This window comes from Mesoplodon bidens (assembly GCF_964165515.1).
Source record: "Mesoplodon bidens genome assembly, contig: HAP1_SCAFFOLD_815, whole genome shotgun sequence".
NCBI classification, from domain to species: domain Eukaryota; kingdom Metazoa; phylum Chordata; class Mammalia; order Artiodactyla; family Ziphiidae; genus Mesoplodon; species Mesoplodon bidens.
The window spans coordinates 20,209-45,280 of record NW_027672064.1 but is presented as its reverse complement, the minus strand read 5'-3'; the positions used below and the strand labels follow the sequence as shown (position 1 = coordinate 45,280).

At 45.9% G+C, this 25,072-nt stretch overlaps 1 protein-coding gene and 1 pseudogene across 3 annotated transcripts in view; one reads left to right on the top strand and one right to left on the bottom strand.

Moving 5' to 3' along the window:
- The window catches only part of LOC308610624 (uncharacterized protein), a 65,485-nt gene that overhangs the window by 20,222 nt on the left and 20,191 nt on the right, over positions 1 to 25,072 (top strand). The window lies entirely within an intron of this gene.
- On the bottom strand, positions 18,060 to 20,078 carry LOC308610623 (putative ATP-dependent RNA helicase DDX28; annotated as a pseudogene). Its single transcript has 2 exons — positions 19,916 to 20,078; positions 18,060 to 19,741 (listed from the first exon to the last, which is right to left on the bottom strand). The product of its transcript is annotated as a putative ATP-dependent RNA helicase DDX28 (transcript).

The window sequence follows — 25,072 nt, the reverse complement described above, 5'->3', positions numbered from 1 at the left end:
TGTCCTCAAGTCCATTCTCTACGTCTGCGTCTATATTCCTGTCCTGCCCGTAGTTTCTTCCCAACCATTTTTTTCCTCTTTTTTTAGATTCCATATATATGTGTTAGCATAGAGTATTTGTTTTTGTCTTTCTGACTTACTTCACTCTGTATGACAGACTCTAGGTCTATCTGCCTCACTATAAATAACTCAATTTAATTTCTTTTTATGGCTGACAATGTTCCATTTTATACTGAAGATGTGCAAAATCTTTTTTATCCATTCATCAGTTGATGGACACTTAGGTTGCTTCCATGTCCTGGCTATTGCAAATAGAGTTGCAATGAACATTGTGGAACATGACTCTTTTTGAATTATGGTTTTCTCCAGGTATATGCCCAGTAGTGGGATTGCTGTGTCATATGGTAGTTCTATTTTTAGTTTTTTAAGGAACCTCTGTACTGTTCTCCATAGTGGCTGTGTATCAATTTACATTCCCACCAACCGTGCAAGAGGGTTCCCTTTTCTCCACACCTCTGCAGCATTTATTGTTTGTAGATTCTTTGAATGATGGCCATTCTTACCTGTGTGGGATGATACCTCATTGTAATTTTGATTTGCATTTCTCTAATGATCAGTGATGTTGAGCATTCTTTCATGTGTTTCCTGGCAATCTGTATATCTTCTTTGGAGAAATGTCTAATACGTCTTCTGCCCATTGATGGATTGGGTTGTTTGTTTCTTTGATATTGAGCTGCATGGGCTGCTTGTAAAGTTTGGAGATTAATCCTTTGTCAGTTGCTTCATTGGCAAATATTTTATCCCATTCTGGGGGTTGTCTTTTCATCTTGTTTATGTTTTCCTTTGCTGTGCAAAAGCTTTGAAGTCTCATTAGGTCCTATGTTTTTATTTTTGTTTTTATTTCCATTTCTCTAGGAGGTGGGTCAAAAAGGATCTTGCTGTGATTGATGTCTTAGAGTGTTCTATGTTTTCCTCTAAGAATTTTATAGTGTCTGGTTTACATTGAGTCTTTAATCCATTTTGAGTTTATTTTTGTGTATGGTGTTAGGGAGTCTTCTAATTTCATTCTTTTACCTGTAGCTCTCCAGTTTTCCCAGCACCACTTATTGAAGAGACTGTGATTTCTCCATTGTAAATTCTTGCTTCCTTTATCAAAAATAAGGTGACCATATGTGTATGGGTTTATCACTGGGCTTTCTCTCCTGATCCATCGATCTATATTTCTGTTTTTGTGCCAGTACCATACTGTGTTGATTACTGTAGCTTTGTAGTATAGTCTGATGTCAGGGATCCTGATTACTCCAGCTCTGTTTTTCTTCTCAAGATTGTTTTTGCTGTTCGGGGTCTTTTGTGTTTCCATACAAATTGGGAAATATTTTGTTGTAGTTTTCTGAAAAATGCCGTTGGTAGTTTGATAGGGATTGCATTGAATGTGTAGATTGCTTTGTGTAGTATAGTCATTTCACAATGTTGATTCTTCCCATCCAAGAACATGGTGTATCTCTCCACCTGTTTGTGTCATCTTTGATTTCTTTCATCAGTGTCTTATAGTTTTCTGAGTAAGTCTTTTGTCTCCTTAGGTAGGTTTATTCCTAGATATTTTATTCTTTTTGTTGCATGAGTAAATGGGAGTGTTTCCTTAATTTCCCTTTCAGATTGTTCATCTTTAGTGTATGGGAATGAAAGAGATATCTGTACATTAATTTTGTATCCTGCAGCCTTACAAAATTCATTGATTAACTCTAGTAGGTTTCTGGTAGCACCTTTAGGGTTCTCTATATAGTATCATGTCATCTAGTGGCAAACAGTGACAGCTTAACTTCTTTTCTGATTTAGATTCCTTTTATTTCTTTTTCTTATCTGATTGTTATAGGTAAAAATTCCAAAAGTGTGTTGAATAATAGTGGTGTGAGTGGGCAACCTTTTCTTTTGCCTGATCTTAGTGGAAATGGTTTCACTTTTTCACCATTGAGAACAATGTTGGCTGTGGGTTTGTCATATATGGCCTTTATTATGTTGAGGAAATTTCCCTCTACACCTATTTTCTAGAGGGTTATCATAAATGGGTGTTTAATATTGTCAAAAGCATTTTCTGCATGTGTTGAGATGATCATATGGTTTTTATCCTTCAGGTTTTTTAATATGGTGTATCACATTGATTTGCATGTATTGAAGAATCCTTGCATCCCTGGGATAAACCCAAGTTGATTATGGTGTATGATCCTTTGAATGTGCTGTTGGATTCTTTTTGCTAGTATTTTGCTGAGGATTTTTGCATGTATGTTCATCAGTGATATTGGCCTGTAGTTTTCATTCTTTGTGACATCTTTGTCTGGTTTTGGTATCAGGGAGGTGGTAGTCTCATAGAATAAGTTTGGGAGAGTTCCTCCCTCTGCTATATTTTGGAAGAGTTTGAGAAGGTTAGGTGTTAACTCTTCTATTTGATAGAATTTGCCTTTGAAGCCATCTGGTCCTGGGCTTCTGTTTGTTGGAAGATTTTAATGACAGGCTCAATTTCAGTGCTTGGGATTGGTTTGTTTATAGTTTCTATTTCTTCCTGGTTCAGTCTTGGAAGGTTGTGCTTTTCTAAGAATTTGTCCATTTCTTCCAGGTTGTCCATTTTACTGGCATATAGTTGCTTGCAGTAACCTCTCATAATCCTTTGTATTTCTGCAGTGTCAGTTGTTACTTCTCCTTTTTCGTTCGTAATTCTATTGATTTGAGTCTTATCCCATTTTTTCTTGATGAGTCTGGCTAATGGTTTTATCAATTTTGTTTATCTTCTCAAAGAACCAGCTTTTAGTTTTTTTGATCTTTGCTGTTGTTTCCTTCACTTCTTTTTCATTTATTTCTGATCTGACCTTTATGATTTCTTTCCTCTGCTGACTTTGGTTTTTTTTTTCTTTCTCTAATTGCTTTAGGTGTAAGTTTAGCTTTTTTATTTGAGATGTTTCTTGTTTCTTGAGGCAGGATTGTATTGCTATAAACTTCCCTCTTAGAACTGCTTTTGCTGCATCCTGTAGGTTTGGGGTCGTCATGTTTTCATTGTGATTTGTTTCTAGGTATTTTTTAATTTCCTCTTTGATTTCTTCAGTGATCTCTTGGTCATTAAGTAGTGTATTGTTTAGCATCCATGTGTTTGTATTCTTTTACAGATTTTTTCCTGTAATTGATATCTAGTCTGATAGCATTGTTGTCGGAAAAGATACATGATACAATTTCAATTTTCTTAAATTTACCGAGGCTTGATTTGTGACCCAAGATATGATCTATCCTGCAGAATGTTCCTCGAGAACTTGAGAAAGAGTGTATTCTGTTGTTTTTGGATGGAATGTCCTATAAATATCCATTAATTCCATCTTGTTTAATGTATCATTTAAAGCTTGTGTTTCCTTATTTATTTTCATTTTGGATGATGTGTTCATTGGTGAAAGAGGGGTGTTAAAGTCCCCTACTATCATTGTGTTACTGTTCATTTCCCCTTTTATGGCTGTTAGCCTTTTCCTTATGTATTGAGGTGCTCCTATATTGGGTGCATAAATATGTACAATTGTTATATCTTCTTCTTAGGTTGATCCCTTGTTGATTATGTAGTGTCCTTCTTTGTCTCGTGTAATATTCTTTATCTTAAAGTCTCTTTTATCTGATATGAGAATTGCTACTCTAGCTTTCTTCTGATTTCCATTTGCATGGAATATTTTATTCCATCCCCTCACTTTCAGTCTGTATGTGTCCCTAGGTCTGAAGTGGGTCTCTTGTAGACCGCATATATACCGGTCGTGTTTTCAGATCCATTCAGCCAGTCTGTGTCTTTTGGTTGGAGCATTTATTCCATTTACATTTAAGGTAATTATTGATATGTATGTTCTTATTACCATTTTCTTGATTGTTTTGGGTTTGTCATTGTATGTCTTTTCCTTCTCTTGTGTTTCCTGCCTAGAGAAGTTCCTTTAGCATTTGTTGTAAAGCTGGTTTGGTGGTGCTGCATTCTCTTAGCTTTTGCTCGTCTGTAAAGGTTTTAATTTCTCTGTCAGATCTGAATGAGATCCTTGATGGGTAGAGTAATCTTGGTTGTAGCTTTTCCCCTTTCATCACTTTAAATATGTCTTGCCTGTCCCTTCTGGCTTACAGAGTTTCTGCTGAAAGGTCAGCTGTTAACCTTATGGGGATTCCCTTGTATATTATTTGTTGTTTTTCCCTTGCCGCTTTTAATATTTTTTCTTTGTATTTAATTTTTGATAGTTTGATTAATATATGTTTGGGCATGTTTCTTCTTGGGTTTATCTTGTATGGGACTCTCTGTGCTTCCTGGACTTGATTAACAATTTCCTTTCACATATTAGCGAAGTTTTCTACTATTATCTCTTCAAATATTTTCTCTCTTTCTTTTTCTCTTCTACTTCTGTGACCCCTATATTCGAATGTTGGTGTGTTTAATGTTGTCCCAGAAGTGTCTCAGATTGTCCTCAATTCTTTTCATTCTTTTTTCTTTATTCTGCTTTGTGGTAGTTATTTCCACTATTTTATCTTCCAGGTCATTTATCCATTCTTTTGCGTCAGTTATTCTGCTATTGTTGCCTTCTAGAGAATTTTTAATTCCATTTACTGTGTTCATCATTGTTTGTTTGCTCTTTAGTTCTTCTAGGTCCTTGTTAAATGTCTTGTATATTCTCCATTCCAGTTCCAAGATTTGGGATGATATTTAGTATCATTACTCTGAATTCTTTTTCAGGTAGACTGCCTATTTCCTCTACATTTTTTTGGTCTCGTGGGTTTTTACCTTTTTCCTTCATCTGCTGTGTGTTTCTCTGTCTTCTCATTTGGCTTTGGGGACAGTGTTTGGGGTCTCCTATTTGCAGGCTGCAGATTTGTAGTTCCCGTTATTTTTGGTGTCTGCCCCCAGTGGCTAAGGTTGGTTCAGTGGGTTGTGTAGGCTTTCTGTTGGAGAGGACTGGTGGCTGTGTTCTGGTGGGTGTGTCTGGATCTTGTCTTTCTGGTGGGCCGGTCTGCATCCAGTGGTGTGTTTTGGTGTGTGTGTGACCTTATTATGATTTTAGGCAGCCTCTCTGATAATGGGTGGGCCTGCATTCCTGTCTTGCTAGTTGTTTGGCATGGGATGTCCAGCACTGGTTCTTACTAGTCTTTGAGTGGAGCTGGGTCTTAGCGTTGAGGTGGATATCTCTGGGAGGCTTTCACCGTTTTGATATTACAAGGAGCCGGAGGTCTCTGGTAGACCAATGTCCTGAACTCGGCTCTCCCAACTCAGAGACTCAGGCCTGACATCCGGCGGGAACACCAAGACCCTCTCAGCCACACAGCTGGGGGTGAGAGCAAGAGCTAGCTTTGGTACGTCTCAAAGAACACCAATGAGATTCACTCACCATTTTCTCTCTGTCAGCGAAGAAAACAAAATTCAGTGTTCAGTGAGTCAGCCACTTTGGTAGCCTGCCTCCAAGATGGCCCTAATCATCCCCTAATTATCTCCCAGTCGTCATGCACCTGTGTGCCTCCTCACACTTGAAAAGGGCTGACGTTTTAACTAATAAGACATTGCAGAAATGACAAAGTGCAGCTTCCAAAGGTATAAAAGATATTGGAGCTTCTGCTTTGGTTTCTGCTAGATCACTCATCCTGGGGTAAGCCAGCTGCCATATCATGAGGACACTCAAGCAGCCCTAAGGAGAGATTCATGTGGCAAGGAGCTGAGGCCTCTTACCTACAGCCACATGAGTTTGTTATCTCACAATTCACAATACTTAATTTTATTTATTTTTGGTTGTGTTGGGTCTTGGATGCTGCACAGGGTTTCTCTACTTGTGTCGAGCAGGGGCTACTCATCGTTGTGGTACACGGGTTTCTCCTTGTGGTGGTTTCTCTTCTTGTGGAGTATGGGCTCTAGGTGCATGGACTTCAGTAGTTGTGTCACACAGGCTCAGTAGTTGTTGCTTGCAGTCTCTAGAGCGCAGGCCAAGTAGTTGTGGCACACGGGCTTAGTTGCTCTGCAGCATGTGGGATCTTCCCAGACCAGGGATTGAACCCCTGTCCCCTGCATTGGCAGGCAAATTCTTACCCACTGTGCCACCAGGGAAGTCCAGTGTGCTCTATTTTAAACCTAGTCTGTTTTCATTATTTTCTATCTTAACTATTCTATATTAAATAGAAAAATAATAATATTCCTTTCTACCCCTCCTCTTTGAGGATTATATATGAAGAAGTATGTCTTATTTATTCATCTGAAATTTTCACCTTACTTTTAAGAAGTAATCACAATGTCAAGTATTTAATACGTTTCACTTTCACCTTGAAAAGCATGGATATTAAAGTGCTAATATAATTACCTTCCCTAGTCTATCATTTTTACTTTTTGTTACGTATAAAAAACAACTAAAAACATGCATGGTTTGTAAGGAAATGACAAATTTCAGAAAATTCAGAATCTGAATACACTCGATACATAGCTTCTAGATACAGACACAGAAGACTGCCAGATACTCAGAGACCCCTTGTCCAATTCTAGTGACTACCCTTAAGGTTTAATAATGTTCTGGTATCTAACAAAAAGATCACTTTACCTGTATTTTATATACATATAAATAAATTTTATATAAATATAAATTTTATATAAATATAATATATATATTATATTTATATAATATATATAATATATAATTTTATATAAATATAAATGTAATGGCACAGTAAAATCACTTTTGGATTGGGCTTTTTTATTTCATGTTGTTTTTGAATATGCCTATATGGTTGCCTGTTGTCATGCATTGCCACTGTTGCATAGGATTCCACAGTGTAAATATTTAACTATTAATTAATTTTTTCCAAAGTGTATTACAGTATGAGTGATTTTCAGTTTGGGTCTATTGAGAATAGCACTGGTATATAAATACTAGAACTTGAGCTTTGGTGGTATGTGTATAAATTATTGTTCAATATACATGTAGTAGTAAAATTTTTGAGTCATAGCTTTCATCTGTTTATCTTGTTAGATATTTCTAAATATTTTCAAAACATTTGTATGATTTTTGATAATCAGCAGCAGTGAATGAGATTCAAGGATTATACACATTCTTGTCAAACTTGATAATACCTGTCATTTTCATTTGAACTTTCTGGTTGGTGAGTGATAATTCCAGGTGTCACTTTTTTGCATTTAATTGACTACTAAGAAGCCAAGCATCTTTTGATATGTTTACTTAACATTCTGTACTCTCTTTCTTGAAATATCTTTTGGTATATTTTTCCCATCTTTGCTGTTACATTATCTTCTTATTGAAGACTTTTTTTTTTTAACATCTGAAGACTTCTTATTTAGGAGTTTTATACATATGCTTGATATGAGTTCTTCTCTCTTTCTGTCTCTCTTTCATTAGATGAGTGTCAGTGTTTAATGTTAATAACATCTAATTTGTTATTTTCCTCTATTTATTTAGTCTTATTTCTATTTATTTATGTAGTCTTCTTATCTGTAGCAGAACACATATTTTAAACCACAAATATGTTTTCGTTTCTTCAATAAATCTAATTATTAAGCTTTAAATTTAAGTTAACTTTCTAAATTAAATAGGTTGTATCATAGTGAGTATTAATTTGTCTATGACAGCTGAACAGTTACATTTATTCAGAAAATGTTGTATTCAGCTTTCTTTTCATTTGCTCCTATTTCTCACTGATTCACAGAGGTAAACATCACTTCATCCATGGATCTGACTTTGTTTGATTTCTCATGGTCATTCTCATTAATTCTTCTTGCCTCGTGAAATCTTTAGGCATCACATTATTCCACAAAAGCAAAAAGCTTCCTTGGGCCTTTTTCCTCAGAAGATTGATTATTCCCACATTTTAAATGGGAGATTGCAATAAGTTAGGAGAAAATGCCACAGGGGTCTCTCATTTTTTTTTTCACATCTCGTATCAGCCTCTGCTTGCACTCTGTGTTCAAAGATTTTTGTACAACACATTGATAGAAGTGCCAGTTGTTTCTCTCCTTGGGGCAAAAGACAGATTAATTACCTGACAAATAAAATAAAGACAGTGTCTTTCTCTGTCCAAATGTTGGAAAGGATTGCTTGCATCCTAATTTAAAAGTTTCAGGTGAGTGAAGCTTAAGATTCCAAAGCTTTAATCCATACTTGCACCATGCACAGCATCCAACAGGACTGCTTTACATAACTCCATGAGACTTTTGTGTGCAAGTGAAATAGATAAAAATATAAAACTATTAATGTCTTTTTGGGTCATAAAAAAGATTTTTTGTCTCATTTAAAATAATTTTTTTCTAAAATCCAAAAACGTGTCAGGCTAAAATATTGGAATTTCAAACATGGTAAAACCCCTTTTGAACGATGCGCAGTGAGACTTCTTTGTAGTGCATTTGGATTTGCATTGCCCACTTGTTTGGTCGGCCAAAAAGGGCCTACATGATTTTTCCTGAATATATTCAGGAAAAAAAAAAAAAAAAAAGTACGCCCTTTTTGGCCAACTGCATCATTGTCGAAGTTCTGCTGTTTTCACGTGCTTTAAAGGCGACTCCAATCTACCTCTTGAAAACGGTTTCCTGCAATTCTGCCTTGTTTTCAAATCCTCTTCGTTGCCGCCTTACCTCAATAAGGTACAAAAGTTATCATTTATAATCCTGCAGGTTTGTGAATTTTAGTGCCCCTGAGATCCATTTTCCAACTCGCCTTTTTGTGAGCTGGCCGCCAAACCGCAGGATTGCTTCAGACCCTATTCTGATTCCAGAGGGCAGGCTGAGCCTTTGGTTAATTCTTCTTCCTGATTGGAAATTAGAGTGACATGTGTCTGTCCAAACACCTAGAGCTGATCTCTCATTGGTTCCCCCTGTTCCCGTTCAACCTCTGGACAAATTGCAAACTGTACGAAACAGGAGGTTAAAGGTGCTGATTCTCAAAGTGGGGAGATTGTTGGTAAAGCAGCTGGAATGGTGAACCCGAGCACCACGAGATGAAAAATGAGGTGCGTTTTAGAAACCTTTCCCGATCATACGGTGTACCATCCTCTGGGTTTCCCATGCATGTTTTAGCTGTAGGAAGATTCCCATGAACCTGGAGATTTCTGACCCATGGAACGGGTAGCACACAGTATTACTTTAAAGGGTCTGCATTTGCTCACCCAACCTCACCAATCCGGTCACCCCCAAGAGTGTCCAGCCTTATGTCTCTTCCAGCTGTGGGTCTAGATGTGGTTAATACAGGTTGCATCACAGCCACTGAACGAATTTTGTAAGAATTTCTCTCTCTTTCACTATCTTTGCTTTTTTTTGTAATTTATATTTATAATGGGGTTTAGCTGATTTTCAATGCTGTGTTTGTGCCCCTTTACACCCACTATATTCACTTACCACGAAATATCAATAAATACTCTTTAAGATTCTTACTACGCAGATATATCCTTCTGTGGTGAATAGGATGTGTTGAGTCCAGTTCACTGAGCAATGAGTAGGTCTACTCTCTTACATATTTGGTTGATGGAACGGTATCTGTGCTAATTTCAAACTATTGTTTTATGCATCACCCCACCTCACCTTTCCCCGTAAGCAGCCATAAGTGTGTTTTCTAAATGTGTGACTCTGTTCTGTTTTGTAATTTAGTTCATGTAGCGATTTTTACACTCCGTCTATAACTGATATCTTATAAGTTTCTTTATCTGTGTGACATATTTCTCTTAGAATCATCATACCTAAATCCACTCATTATGCTGCTACTAGCCTTAGGACATTGATTTCATGGCTGAGTGATATTCCATTGTACATAAGTACCACAACTTGTTTATCCATTTTTCTCTTTCGTGAGATACTTAAGGTGTACCCAAGTCGAGGATTTTGTGAACAGAGCAGCCCTAAAATTTGGGGTGCCTGTGTCCTGTCGATTTCTGGTTTTCTCAAGATATACGCCCATGAGTGGAAGTGCCTTCTGCTCTGTAGCTCTGTTTTTTAGATGTTTTAGGAAACACCATACACTTCTCCAGAATGGCCGTTGGCAATTTACATCCCACCAATCAGCGTAAAAAAGCTCCCTTTTCTCCTTGACCTGTCCTGCATTTCTGGTTTTTACACTTTTTCAGCATGGCCCTTTTGACCAATGCCTAGTGAGACTTCTTTGCAGTGTTGATTTGCATTGCCCGCTTGTTTGGTTGGCCAAAAAGGGCAAATGCATTTTTTCCTGAATATATTCAGGTGCTCACCAGGGCGTGTAGCAGGTGTGGGTGAGTGTCACGTAGCGCACACCCAGCGCATAGAAGGTACACAGGATGGAGAGGCAACTGTCCAGTGAGTGGCCGCCCTCCACACCAGTGAGGCAAGCCAACATCCGGGTATTGTTGAGAGCTGGGGGCAGGTAGGTTAGATGATCATTTTCAGAGGCAGGGGTAGCTTACTGAAGTCCCTAACACCCACCACCACTGGTCTGTTTGCCTCTTTTTTTGGCCGTGCCGCGCAGCATGAGGGCTCTTGGTTCCCCCAACGGGGATCAAACCCGAGCCCCCTGCAGTGGAAGCGTGTTGTCTTAACCTCTAGACTACCAGGGAAGTCCCCCGTCTACCTTTAACTGAGGTCACAAGCTCCAGCTCAGAATAGGAGGCACACATGAGGCGGATGAGGTCAATTTGTTTCAGGATGAGGCGCACAGCATCCTGTTCGTGGGTCTGGCATGGGACGTAGGCTGACCAGAACTGAGGGAAGGCCAGGGCTTAGTTTGGGCTTTGGAACTCCTTGGGCTTCTCTTAGCCTCCTCAGCTGGCACAGCACTTACTGTGCCCAGAAGTCACATGTAATGCATTGCTTTTTCTGTGGTACTTGGAAGCCTGTCAGGTGGGCTCACTGTGACCCCTGTAGCCCCCAGCATCCATGGCATGGCACCTTCTAGGTCACTATGGTAACTTCGTTCCAATGTGACTAACCTGTGGTCTCTGAGGCCCCCAAACTGCCCCACATTCCCCAGCAGCCATGGTGGCACCTTGTGTGTCCCTTTGGTACCTGGCCACCCACGAGACCATCTTTCACCCTGTCCAAGCTGGTCTAGCCATGGCTGAAATTGCGCAGATTAACATGCTGTAGCCCATTGTGGTAAAACTGCCTCAGGACCAGGGGCATGTTGTTGTGGCTGGAGGGAGGTCAAGGCAAATGGGTGGGCTCCTTAGGTCTTGTGATCAGGCAGGACACATTGCCTGGCCTGGGCCAGCCTGGGGATCCCCCACCTCACACTGTCACACAGACTATACTAGGAGCAGCTGAGGCCTGGGCTGAGGGGTTCTCGCCAGGGAGGGGATGACAGAGAAGGGGAAGGGCATCCATAGATGATGGAGAGGACATCCAGGGGTGGTGTGAGGGAGCCTCCCCACTAGCGCTGCATGCTCCGGACCTCCTCCCCTGGCCAGGGCCAGGCTAGGCCCCCACCGGCCCCCAGCAGCCCGCACACACTGCAGCCACCCTTCCACAAGCGGGAAGTCCTGCATCAGGGCCCGCGTGTGCTCCCGCGGACTTGGGGTGCTGGAGGTGCCCAGCGTGGTCTGCACGCGGGTTACCGATCACAGCAGCAGACCCAGCAGGAGCAGCAGGCACAGCAGAGGCCGCTGGCTGCGTGCATGGGGACCTTCGAGGCCCCTGGGGCGCAAGCTGCGCAGGGCAAGGCAGGCGGGCCGAGGCGGGTCTGAGAGGGGCGGGCGATGGGGTTCTGCCCGTCGAAACAGGCCACCCAGCAGCGCGGCCTCGCGAGGGGGACGGGGTGAGGGAGGGGATACAGAGTCACAGGACCCTGCGAGTCGTGTGCGGAGAGCTGTGATCCGGATCCGGGAAGCCCGGCAGCCACAGGGCGGCACTGCCCTCCCGCCCCCTGCTTAGAGGCAGCTCCCGCGGGCTAAGCTGGCCTCTGCTGAGAGCCCACTCACCTCCCATCGCGGGTTCCCTCCGCCCCCGCCCCTCTTCCCACTCCCACTGCTCCGAGGGGGCGCCCTAGGTTGCTCACCCCGCCTCTAACCTTCCTGTCCAAGCTGGGGTGCCTCTCTCAGAGGGCCACCTGCAGCCCGTGGCCTCCCGGGAGCACACCTCGTCCCCATCTGCCTGCAGCCGGCCCCGCCCACCCCGAGGGCTGCGTGCGAGGGTCTCTGTGGCCACAAGTGCTCTGGGCTCCCAGTTTCCCGGTACTGGGCCATGGGGGCTTTTGTGGGGGAAGAGATAGTTTCTGGAAATGGGGTGGGGTAACCTTGTGAGCTGTGGATTCAGGAAGGGGCCTTCTGCCCCCGACCTTCTCTCTCCTCCTACTTGACTCCCCAACCTGCATGACCATTCTCTGGGGACTTGAACCAGCGCCTGGGAACTATCAGGAACCTCCCCCACTTCTGTCAGCCAGCGTCAGGAGAGCGCCCTCAGGAGTTGCTACACCTCCCAAGGGCCTGAATAGAGGGACTTTTGGGAGGTGAACTGAACAACCTTCTGGGGAGAGTCAACGACCCTTTAACTCAACAGAGCAGGAACTCAGTCAGCAGGCTGTTTGAGTGGAAGGAAATGAAGTCATTTCCGTGGCAGCAGAGTCCCCACCGCAGCAACCTTCGTCCCAGAGCTGCTGGCTGACCTTCTGGCCAGGATCCCTCCTACCTCAGCTTGGAAGGCCCGGCCTCGTGGAAAGTATAGGTTCTGAAGAAAGACCTGGCACCTGGGTTCTGCTGCTACACTTGCCTTGTCTCATGGCCCTTGTGGCTCTAGCTTTCCCAGAAACCTCAAGGGTTAAGTGCCTGTGCTTGCTCAGAGGCCGCACGCCATTCCCCATTTCCAGTCTCAGGCCCTCCCTCTAGCTGCCTCCTCTAGGGACCCCCTCCCCCCACACACACACGCACACTGGGGATGTGCCTTCTCACAGCAGCTCAACCACTGAGATGATTTAGGGACTGTGCCCAAACTCCTGTATCCCCAGCCTCTCAAGTTTTTGCTCTGATCCCTGGCACCCCCTGGAGCTGTTCCACCTTTGGAACCTTTCCTAGGTGGCAGGAGTGCCTAGCACAGGGGTAGTGACCTAAGTCTGAGCACTGGCGACCCTACAAATCTGTTACAGAAAAACATTTTATTGAGCAGTAAGGGACCCCACTGGGGACAGAAAGGGCTGGCAATAAAGGAGCATGTGAACCTCGGGGTGGGGTGCGTGCTGCTTGACTCTCCATCCTGTTCTTGCTTCAGGGAGCAGGGCTTCCTGGGCCTCTCTGTCCTGCCTCCTGAGACCCCAGGCAGGAGGCTCTTTGGGAAGCCACAGATTGCTGCTTTCAGTTTCAAAAAGCCCAGCTCCCTGCTGGTTTGTGGTGGTGGCCGCTGACAATGGCTCAGGGCAGGAGCCCATGTGGTAGACTGCTAAGGCTTCTCTGCACCCTGTCTCTGCTCCTGCATCCTCCTCGGCTCGCAGAGTGCAGACTTTACTTTCGTCAGCTCACAAAGGGCCCCCTGAGGATTGAGCAGAGGAATGCCAGGTTTTCTTCCAGGCCAGCTTCCGCCCTGGGATGTTCAGGGCAGACTCATTTCAAACCTCAGTTTCTGAGGCTCCTGGCTTATGGCTATTTAGTGTGCAGGGAGGCTCCTGGCTGAGGAAGGCTCAGACAGAACGACGCAGGTTCTAATCTGTGGTAGTGGGCAGTGGGGGAGAGCGGGAGGGGCCACTGCAGGAAGAGGCATTCGCTGCCTTAGGCAGTTAAACCATTGCCCTGTCTTCAGAATGGTTCAGCCAGCAAGATTCTGTGGAGTCCGCCTCCTGGCACCATGCTACAATCGCCGGATTTTGGGTCTGGAGCAACCGAGATCTTCGTCCGACTCTTCCGGAGCGGGCTTTCTCTCGGGAGCACGTCTGGGGACTGGCTTCTCGGCTTCCGCCTTTGCTGGCGTGGCCAAAGGATCATCCCCGTAGGCCCGGTAGCCACCAACCAGGCAGTATGTCTCCCCATGCCAGACCCCCTGCGTTTCTCCACACCCTCGGTTGAGGACATGGTAGTGACCAGGTGTAGGAGGAGAAACGGGAGTCACAGCTGCTGCAAAGAAAATCGGAACTGATCAGTCACTTCTGCTGTACACAGTCTCCTGCCAGAATTTCCCTCTCTCATGTCTCTCCCAGTTTCTGGCTGAAGACCTTTAATCTACTTGACATCCAAAACACAGCCTTGGCCCATCACCTCTATGAGTCCCTAGAGAAGGGACACTGGCTGCAAAAGCAATTCCTAGAGCCTACGGTTGCATCAGGTGAGGTAGTCTCTTCACCGTTTCCAGGGAAAACTGTAGAACCCGAAAGAAATTGCAATCATGATCCTCTCCATCTCTCTTTTCCAAAACAGAGAAAACATTTCTTGCAGTGTGTCACTTCTGAGGCTTTAATGGAAACGTCTTTCAAGTTTTGGAAAAAGATAATCTAATATAAATTGGTTAAGGGCCCCTCCCACCTTGGCAACCCCTCTTGGGCCCCACTTATACTGCCTGTTACAACCACACTGAACTCTAGCTGTCTGATACTTTTATCTAGATTAGATCAAGGCCAAATACTGAGGCAGTGATCAGGAGACTCAGAACCGGGTTCTGGGTACCAAGTGTAGGCTCACATCCACCCAGCCTCCTGGGACACCATCTGCTCAGCCCTCCAGTCTCACTAGCGCTTCATCACCCCCCTTGGTCCTTCCGGTCTTCCCATGAATAGGGCACCACCCTCTCCCCTAGTACTCAGCAGCTCAGTATGGGATGTGTCTGAGGGGACCGATATAGATGTGTACAGGACAGCACAGAGGCGCCTGGGTTTGAAGGTGCGGTTCAAGAGTGGCCCTCTTCCAACTGCTCCGTTTACCATCTGCCAACAAAAATGCGCTTGTCTTTTGCTAAGAGGCCAATCAGGAAAGGGTCTGAATGGAAGCATCCTGTAGCCCAAAGTGGAAGGCTATATTTATAAAGATCAGAAGCTTCCTGCACAGTAGTTCAGGGATGACCTTTCACTTGTCCTCAGCAGTGAGCACTGTGGGACCCTGAAGGTGTCCCAGGTCACTGGTATTACTTACAGCTGGGAAAGTGCTGAGGTTTACGTAGTGGGCAAGCCCCACAGGAACATGTGGCAGCCAGGTGAGGTTGTGTGTACACCATGCCTCTTCTACAGATGCCCGGTCTCGGTGTACCTGCTGCACTGCCCAGCCAGGGAACAGAGCACAGGTTTGAGTAAATATAGACGATCCGGTCAGACATTCTCTCTCAGACAACCAAAGAGATTGGTATCTGGTGGAGATCTGGGAGGGAAGTTTCTCTGAGGGCAGCACGTTTCCATAGTTACGCTGCCATGGAAATTGTGAGAAGGCCTGTGAGGTCATCACTACCCAGTGAGGTCATAATAAGGAACCTGTGACTTGCGGTCAGGCTTCAGGAGGAGGGGCAGTTTTGTGGAGGGGAGCAGGGTGGAGGCAGAGGTACTCTGCCTGGTCCCTCACACCTGGGCTTCCTCACCCATGCTGTAGTCTAGTAGACACCCCATGTGGGGCGTGCAGGTGGGCTGGTACAGGAGGGCAAGAGAGACCCACATTCTGAAATTGGCTTGAGAGGCAAGATTAATGATAAGAGACAGCTAGGTTGTATGGCACTGACCCTAAGAAGCAGAGAATTGTGTGGACTGGGGAATCAGGGAAGGCTCCTTGGCAGTAGGCCTGAAGGGCAAGTGAGATTTGGACCCATGGGGAAGAGAGGGAAGACATTCCAGTTTGGAAGAATAAAAGCAAAGACACACTCTTCTCGACCTTGTCCTGCCCCAAATATAAATTCATAGAACCCTCACATTTTTACACCTGAGGGCTTAAGAAAACCAAGATGTTAAGGGGCCTACCCAGTGTTACACAGGTAGTGGAGAGGGGTTCTGCTCAATGGTTACGTTCATGTCGGGGCTCCGGATTTACAGCTGATAGGAATGTGAGGACAAGATCATGCCATTTCAAACATTTCCAAGTGATACTGAGAGATGTTAAAGGTGCAAAATGAGGGTGCTGAATGACCTCACAAAGTGGGAATGGTGGGCCCATTTTAATATGAAATTCAAAACAAATTCATGACAAAAGGACATAATACAAAATGACAACATAATCATTACATTCCCCTCTCCCCTAGAAGTAAAAATCATTATAATCCTCTCTCTCTCCACCATGAAAGGAAGAGATAAAGGCTCAGCAGCAGCCCCCGTGAAAAACATGGTCAACACTGTGAAGAGGGGTTAGTAAGACGACTTGGTCCGACTCAGAGAAGGAAAGAGACAACTCTGCCCTTAGCCTGATCAGGCCCACAGGAAGGAACCACACTTGGGGCAGCCTTTGATAGTGTGGCAATGAGAGAGAACCTTCTTTAGGAGGGGACTCCCTGTTGCCAACCTTGAAAAAGCAAAGATGGGACCTTTGTTTACTGGGGCTGTTGCAGAGGGGATGTGCCCATGAGGTAGAGACTGCTTGGACTACCCTTTTAAGAGGGTGGGCCACCCTGGTTGAGAACCACAGCACCTTCTATCCCTAAACTGCTTGAATCAGTGGGTACCCGTTAGGACAGACGAAGTCAGGCCTCATTGGAGCAGACTGCCTTTTGGAGTGGTAGAAGGTAAATGTGAAGGGGAATGCTTGCTCTGGCAGAGGTTTGTCACGGCAGGTGGGCCAGCATGAGACTATTCAGAATCTCCAAGCCTCCGGAGATTACTTGGCTGGGAGCATCCCTCTGATGTGGTGTGGGGACTCCTACCTTAACAGGACTTGGCTGGGCATCTGGGGGAGGCAGAATAAACGATTTATTAACTTAAGAGAGCGAGAGAATCACCTGGGGGGTTCCCCCAAACCACTTAAAAAGCCTTGTACCTGGATTCTTGAGCCAACCCTCAGAAAACTTATCTAGATCTGGAGTAGGGCTCAGGAAGCTGCACTTTTCATAAGCTTCCTGGGCAGTCCCACCACAGTGGTCCATGGATAGAGAGACCAAATTATTGTGTATTCTCGGTTGCTTTTGGGAGTCAAAGTGGTCAATATTAAAAACTGGAGCAGGCATACGTATAAACAGGGAATATTCAAGGCAAGCAGAGGTGTATAGTTATTCTACGCATGAATCAGATTTGAGAAAAGCTAGCCTGGTGGTTAAAGAACACAACCCTGAGGACAGACAGACCAGATTGTTTCCTACTTACTTGTGTGATTTTGACCAAGTTCTTTTATCCTTCTGACTGTTTCTTCATATGGAAAAGAGCTATGACTGTACATTTAGCACAATATTCTCTTTCGGCAAAGGTTGCTCTGGGTCCATTTGTGTTCTCTGCAACTTAACCCTTTCCAGTGTGCAAGCATTTTTAAGTTGTTTGGTGAAGTATTACATTTGACTTTCAACAGTTCATTACTTTGGGCAAAGCTTATATAATGCTGCAGAGACTAGAACCTATGCAGAGATAGTGAGAGGATGTTAGAAGCTTATTCTGCCGGTTTATAAAAAAGATTAACCTTTTCTCCTCTTCCTCCACCTGCCACCAAGAGATGAGAAAGAAGGCAGAGCCTGGAAATACACACCAAGCAATACTTCGGTGTCAGTTTGCCTTTTAGTTCTCTGCCAGTACTTCCCAGAGAGATTTCACCAAAAGTGTCTAAGCTTGCCATGGCCATTGTTGTGAAGAAGATTTCTCTCTATTGCTAGTCACATCCCCTTTTCCTTCTCCTGGAGGCTTAATGGATGTTTGGGGCAGGAAACAAAATTTAAACTAAAACATCAATTGAAAGAGCCTTCGTCCTAAGTGTGGTAGTTTGGAGTGTGAATGTTCTCAGAGTCTACTGAATTCTGCCGCAGTGGAAACTGTTATTAAGGGGCACCCATAGAAACATAGCTTATTGTTAGAAACCATGACATAATACAGAGCCAAGATCGACATTATTCTTCACGTGAAAGACTACAGAGAGCCGAGCTCAGTAATTCACCCTCCAGTGTTGGCCAGCAACTTACCTTTTGAAGCCAGACAGCAGCCCGGGTCTTCAGAAGGTGACTAGGCAGTCCAGAGCACCCTACTGACAAGTGTGCTCACCCATCCAGCACAGAGGGAAAGGTCGCTGTTATGGCATCATATATAAGCCTGCTGCAATAAGGTTTGCTGGTGCAAAGGCTCTCTCACTGAGGACCCCAGTCCTGGAAGGCTTCTCCTCTGGCGAGCTGCCAGTTCAATCTTCTGAGCCAGGCTCACGTCCCGGGGATGGGTCACAAAGCTGACGACGGTGCCTGGCACCTCGCTCCCCACCCGGCCCACCCTCCCTGCTCTGTGGATGTAGTCTTGCAGGATGAGAGGGAAATCATAATTGATGACTAGCTCCACCTGGGTGCTGTCCAGGCCCTGAGAGGTGATGTCTGTGCAGAGAAGAATGCCTCGGGAGCCCTTCTGGAAGGACTGGAAGATGCCTGCTTTCATTGAGGCAGGCATCTGTCCCTGCAGTCTTAAGTGTTGGATTTTGTGGTCATCCAGAATATATACCCCAGCCAGTTCACAGTGCTGTAGCAATTACAGAACACCAGAACAGTTCCTGCGGGGCCAGTCCTATATGCTTTGTCATGCTGCCTGAGGATCTGCACCAACCCAGTCACCTTCTCTGTTCCCTTCGGCCTCATGAATGTCTGTCTGACATGAGGCATGATGCAGTGGAGCTTGTCACTGGTAACGGGGGTTAGAGAGTCTAAGCTGGCAACTTTACTCAGCAGCTGGCCTGCAGCTTCGGGAAATGTGGCCCCCACCAGCACTAACTGAGCTTTGGGATTGAAGGGGTCTTTTAAGTCAGCTGGGCCTTCTGCTATATGGCTCCCCTCCAAGATGTAATCCACCAGTTCCAGGAAGCTTTCATCCAACAGCGTGTGTGCATCATACAACACCAAGAAGGAGAGCTCCTCCAGGCTGATCAGTTGAGTTTTCAGGGCCTTCCACAGAGCCCCCGGAGTGGCCACCAGAATATCTGCTGGAGGTTGTTTGGACAGTTGCATCCTGATCCTCCTCATGCCATGGCCTCCCCCTAACTCCCGCACCTGGAGGTCCAAGGAGCTGCCCAAGGGCTGGGCCACGGCCCGCACCAGTTCGGCTAATTCTCGAGAAGGCACAAGAACCAGGCCTCGAGGAGCAGGGATACGACAGGGGTCCAGGCTTGGCTGGCCCAAGAGCCGTTGAAGGAGAGGTAGCATGTAGCTGTGAGATTTGCCACTGCCGGTTTCTGCGGCGCAGAGGATGTGGCGGCCGCGAAGGAGTTGGGGAATGGTACTTGACTGCACGGTTGTGGGCCGACCAACTTCGGGAGCAGCCTCTTGTAGTGCGCTCAGAACGCGGAGCTCCAGACCCAGTTAGGTGCAGCTGCCCTTGGGCGAGAGGTTCCGCAGCACTGGAGCCTCATGTTGCGCGCGCTCGGTGGAGAAATGGTCCGCGTGGGCGCGCCGATTCCTCCAGCCATGCGAAGCGAGTGGCGCGGGTTCCAAGGGCCCAGCGTGAGGTGTGCCGGCTAGTTCAACTCCGGTCGCCGCGCTGACAAAAGCAAAGGCCCAGGTCGCGCCAGCACCGGCCGCGGGGGCCCCGCTGCCTGCTCTGCCGCTCTTCCTGCCGCCGCTGTAGAGCCCGCGGGATGCGCACCACGGGCAGGGGCTCGTTGTGACCGCGGACCGTCAGGTCCCCGGGAGGCGCCAGAAGCAACCGAGCCGCGAGCGACCAGCCGGCGTGCCAGAGCCATACTTCGCTTACTGCGGAAGAGGCACACGACAGTGACGTCACGGGTGCGCCAAGGCCTCGCGGACGGTGGCTGGCGCGGCTCAGTAAGGCCCGCGGAATTGGCGAACTGTGTGGAAGGAGTGGGATCTGTAGAGCTCAGCAGCGGCGAGGTCGGTAGGTCCGAACAGGGGATGGTGACTCCAGACCCCGGCCAACCTTGGGGAAGGGTGCGCGATGGAGGCAGGACTGGGGTCCGGCGATGCGCGGCGATGGGGCCCTGGCATTACGAACCAGGAGGGCGGAGGGCTTCTGGCGATCCGATGTCCGATCCCTGCCGTGCTCTTTTGTCGCCCTCACAGCTCCTGTCATGGCTTGGCCAGTTCGGGTCTCCCCCTGTGACTTATGATGAGGGTGTGGCGATGTTTTCCCAGATGTGGTCCCCGTGTAAGGTCTTTTAATACAAGTATTTATTGAGAGTCTGAGTGAATGGTCAGGCCTGGTGGCCGAGACCAGGAGTCCGGAGTCATAGGTCCAGGCTCACCCTTCCCTTAGAGCTCCCCAGAGAGCTGAGGGCCCCAAGGGCAAGCTCATGGCCTTCAGCGTATCTTCTCTTCAGTCAAGAGAACTCATCTCTTGGTACTTTTCCCTTTTCTTTTCAGCTGAGGTTCATTCTCCCCTCCGTTGTCTCCCTTTCCAACTTCTCACCCTGAACCCACTGCTTTCTTGGGTAGTTCACCTCCACCGGCTTTCCAGTCAGATACCTCAATTCCGTAAATAGCAGCGAGGAGGGTCCTGCTACAGGTTTGTGGCTTTTCTCACAAAGCCACGGTCAGGCAGAATATTTTACTTGAATTCAGTTGTTCAGGTTGCCGAAAAGCCTTACACTACTGGTACTTCTTGAACGGATCCCGAAAATGAGTGTCCGATCATTTCTGTAATTTCCAGTGTCTTGGGTAGGAGATAAGGTAAACGTGGATTAACCACCTGGGAGGTTCTTACCATCTGGAGAAAGAGTTTTACTTTGATCAGTTACTGTTACAGAGATAACTACTATTAAATTTCAAATAGCATTTTGATACACAATAGACTTTCTGGAGAGTTACCTGTTAAGCCTGCAGAGGAGAGAGTTTTGAGTACTCATGGGTGAACAGAGTCATTGGATAGAGCAGTGGCTCTTGAGTGAGGGTGAATTTGCCCTCACCCTTCCTCCAGGACGTTTGACAATGGCTGGAGACGTTTTTCTTTGTCACATCCGGGGTGGGGGTCGTGGTGCTGCAGTCATCTAGTGGGTAGGGGCCACGATGCTGCTAAATAACGTACAAGGCATAGGACAGCCCTCCCCACCACCCCAAAAGAATTGTCTGGCCCAAAATGTCCACCGCGTGCTCTGGAGAAACCTTGGATAGAGGCTGAGGACTGAAGAGAGGCTGAGGTTGTCCCATGTACTCTCACTTCAGGTAGCCAGTCACATTTGCCAGACCCTTGTGTGGCCCTGCCCCTTTCCCAGAATCTGTAGCAGGCACACTGATGCCATTGCTTGTCATGTCCTTGGGATGAGAAAACCTTGGGGGCTCCTCAAAGTCATAAACACAGGAAGGAGTGATTTAGGAGGGTGACGTGGGAGAAGAGAGCTTTAGGAAGAACAAAATTGTCCTCATGTGTTTGGGAAATGTGCCAGATGGAAAAGAGATGAGGTGTGCCATGGGGTGTACCACTGCAGAAGGCAGACTGGGACTGATGCGTGACAGGGAGTCAGATTCTGAATTTGATATAGACTGCTGTAGCAACTAGAAATGCCTAGATCTGTCTAGAGAGTGCTGGGTTTTCTGTCACTGCAAAGTTCATGTATAGGCTGATGACCACTGATTGGTGATATGCAAGAGGGGAGTTGATATAAAGGATGCTCTAAGATATTGTGATTCTACACTACTTTTACGATTCTTTCCCAGAACTTGGAGCTCCTCGTTCGTTAGCTGAAGAGCTCCTTGGATGTCTGCTGTGACATGTTTCATCCATTTTCATGGGCCACTCATCTTTCAGGTACAAAACAAAGAATCGCTTTGCACAAAGGCAGAAGGGATACACTGAAAGAATGATCAGAAAAGAATAATACATAGATAATAATACATAGATATGTATTTGCATTGACTTTCTCCAAATATTTGAGACAGGGTAGCTGGTTAGTGGCTGCTTTCTCGTGCTCGAGCCCTTACAACGTGATCACCTCAGACTGTCATAGGGATTGGAGCCTGTCTGAGCCTGTCTGTCTCTGCCCGTGGCCCCTAGTTTCTTCTTGTCATTGCTTTAGATACTGTGTAAGGCCCTTCTCTTTTCCTCCCGCTCACAGCAGACATTGAGTAACCTCTAGGTGTGACTGAGATGCATATTTCACAGTATAGTACTTTAGAAATGAGAAAGGTTTACTTATTGTGGAAACAAATGTAGGCCCCTGGGAGTGTTAGTGTCACTTGGTAATGTTTTTCCCAGGACTTCCATGGTAACTGACGTTGCCTGGTTACTCCCTAAGTTTTGAAAAGAATTCTTCCTTGCATCTCACGTGATAGTGGTACATTCCTTCCTTCATTTATTCATTCAGTAAATATTTTCTGAGCACCATGTATGTGCCAGGTAGTTTTCATATGGACAGTGAACGAAACAGACAAAATTCCTGCCCTAGTGAACTGTATATTCTGATTTAATTGGCTTGGGGTGAGGCCTGGCCATTGGTAGTTTTAAAAATCTCCCCAGATGTTTCTAATGTACAGCTAGGTTTGAGAATCACAGTTATAAATGAAGCACTTTGGGAATTGCAAAGGCACTGCAGAAATAAAAAGTGGCTATTGGTATTCCTTCGCTATTCCTGCATTCTCCTGCCTGCATCAGGACTGTTGTACAAGTGCCGATCATTTTCTTTTCAGCCCTTTTCGCTCTTTGCCTAGACCCTTTATCCCTCTTTCTAACCTAACACCCTACCTCCTTCTGGTCTTTCAACCTCCAGTCCATCATCTGTTTGGGATTTATCCTAAACTTGGTGGGAAGCCATTGCAGGGTGTAAACAGAGAAGTGGTGTTAGCAGAGATGCCTTTTTCAGACACCATACTGGCTATTGTAAGAGAATGGATAGGAGCGGGCAGGAGAAGATTTGGGGAGACTCATTAGGAGACTGGCTTTGTGCACAGTGGTGGCCTTGGAGGTGGAGTAAAGCAGGCAGGTTAGAGTCATATTTGGAAGGTTAGTGATGGCTTGGAGGCGAATAGGAGCAAGTGATGAATTGGATGTGGGGAATGTGGGTTAAAGATGTGTAATTTGGTAAATGGAGGTGCTACTTACAGAAATGGGAAAAATTTTCTCCTCACATATTGGCCTGATAAACACCTTCTCACCCTTTAGACCCTGAATCAGAGATTCTTTCTTTTTTATTTTAATATATTTTATTTTATTTCATTTTTTATTTGGGCTGCGATGCCAGCTTGCAGCATCTTAGTTCCCCAACCAGGGATTGAACCCAGGCCCTCTGAACTGGAGGCATAGGGTCCTATCCACTGGACCACCGGGGAATTCCCAGCAGAGATTCTTTCTTTTTTTTTTTTTTTAAAATATACGTTTTAATTAATTAATTAATTTTTGGTTGCGTTGGGTCTCTGTTGCCGTGCGTGGGCTTTCTGTCATTGCGGCGAGCAGGGGCTACTCTTCGTTGCGGTGCACGGGCTTCTCACTGCAGTGGCTTCTCTTGTTGCGGAGCACGGGCTCTATGCGGGCGGGCTTCAGAAGTTGTGGCCCATGGGCTCAGTAGTGGTGGCTTGCGGGCTTAGTTGCTCGCAGGCATGTGGGATCCTCCCGGACCAGGGAGCAAACCCGTGTCCCCTCCATTGGCAGGCTGATTCTTGTTTTTGTTTTTGTTTTTTTTTACATATTTGTTGGAGTATAATTCCTTTACAATGGTGTGTTAGTTTCTGCTGTATAACAAAGTGAATTAGCTATATGCATACGTATATCCCCATATTCCCTCCCTCTTGCGTCTCCCTCCCACTCTCTTGATCCCACCCCTCTAGGTGGTCGCAAGGCACTGAACTGATCTCTCTGTGCTACACAGCTGCTTCCCACTAGCTAGCTATCTTACATTTGGTATTGTATATATGTCAGTGCTACTCTCTTATTTCGTCGCAGCTTACCCTTCCCCCTCCCCGTGTCCTCAAGTCCATTCTCTACATCTGCGTCTTTATTCCTGTCCTCCCCCTAGGTTCATCAGAACCATTTTATGTTTTTGGATTCCATATATATGTGTTAGCATACAGTATTTGTTTTTCTCTTTCTGTCTTACTTCACTCTGTATGACAGACTCTAGGTCTATCCACCTCAGTACAAGTAACTCAATTTCGTTTCTTTTTAAGGCTGAGTAATATTCCATTGTATATATGTGCCACATCTTCTTATCTATTCGTCTGTCGATGGACACTTGGGTTGCTTCCATGTCCTGGCTATTGTAAATAGTGCTGGTTGGCGGATTCTGAGCCGCTGTGCCACCAGGGAAGTCCACAGAGATTATTATTATTATTATTTTTTTAAATTTATTTACTTATTTATTTCTGGCCGCATTGGGCCTTTGTTGCTGCATGTGGGCTTTCTCTAGTTAACGGTGAGCGGGGGCCACTCTTCGTTGTGGTGTGCGGGCTTCTCATTGCGGTGGCTTCTCTTGTTGCGGAGCACAGGCTCCAGACGCGCAGGCTCAGTAGTTGTGGCTCACGGGCCTAGTTGCTCTGCGGCATGTGGGACCTTCCCGGACCAGGGCTCGAACCCGTATCCCCTGCATCGGCAGGCAGATTCTCAACCACTGCGCCACCAGGGAAGCCCTCACAGAGATTATTTTTTGAGGGAGGCCCTCCTCAACCCCCATCAGTCTCTTCGCTGCTGAGCTAGACTCCTACAGCCTTACGTAAGTGCTCCATCATAGCACCATGCACACTTTTATGTTCACACATATCTGTAAGTTCCCTTTCTATAACCCTCCGTTCTATTGGACCTTACCCTCCTGCCTCATCTTTCTGTCTCTAGTGCCTAGCAGTGCTTGGCGTATCTTAGGGGCTCAGTAAGTGTCCGTTGGATAAATAATTGGAGACAGAGTACGAGGCTTAGGAAGGTTGATCAAGGCTTTGTCTTCTACACGTGGAGTAGGAGATGCCCTTAACACATCCGAGTGGGGATGTGTTTTGAGCAGTTGGTGTGAGGTTGGGATGCCTTTGGAGATGATCATGGCCGATATTTTAAACCATGGGAGTGAATAAATTTGTGAGGGAGGATGTGTGAAATTAGAAGGGAAGAGGGTCCACGACTGAGGAGCAACCTCAACATGTGAGGGGAGGAGG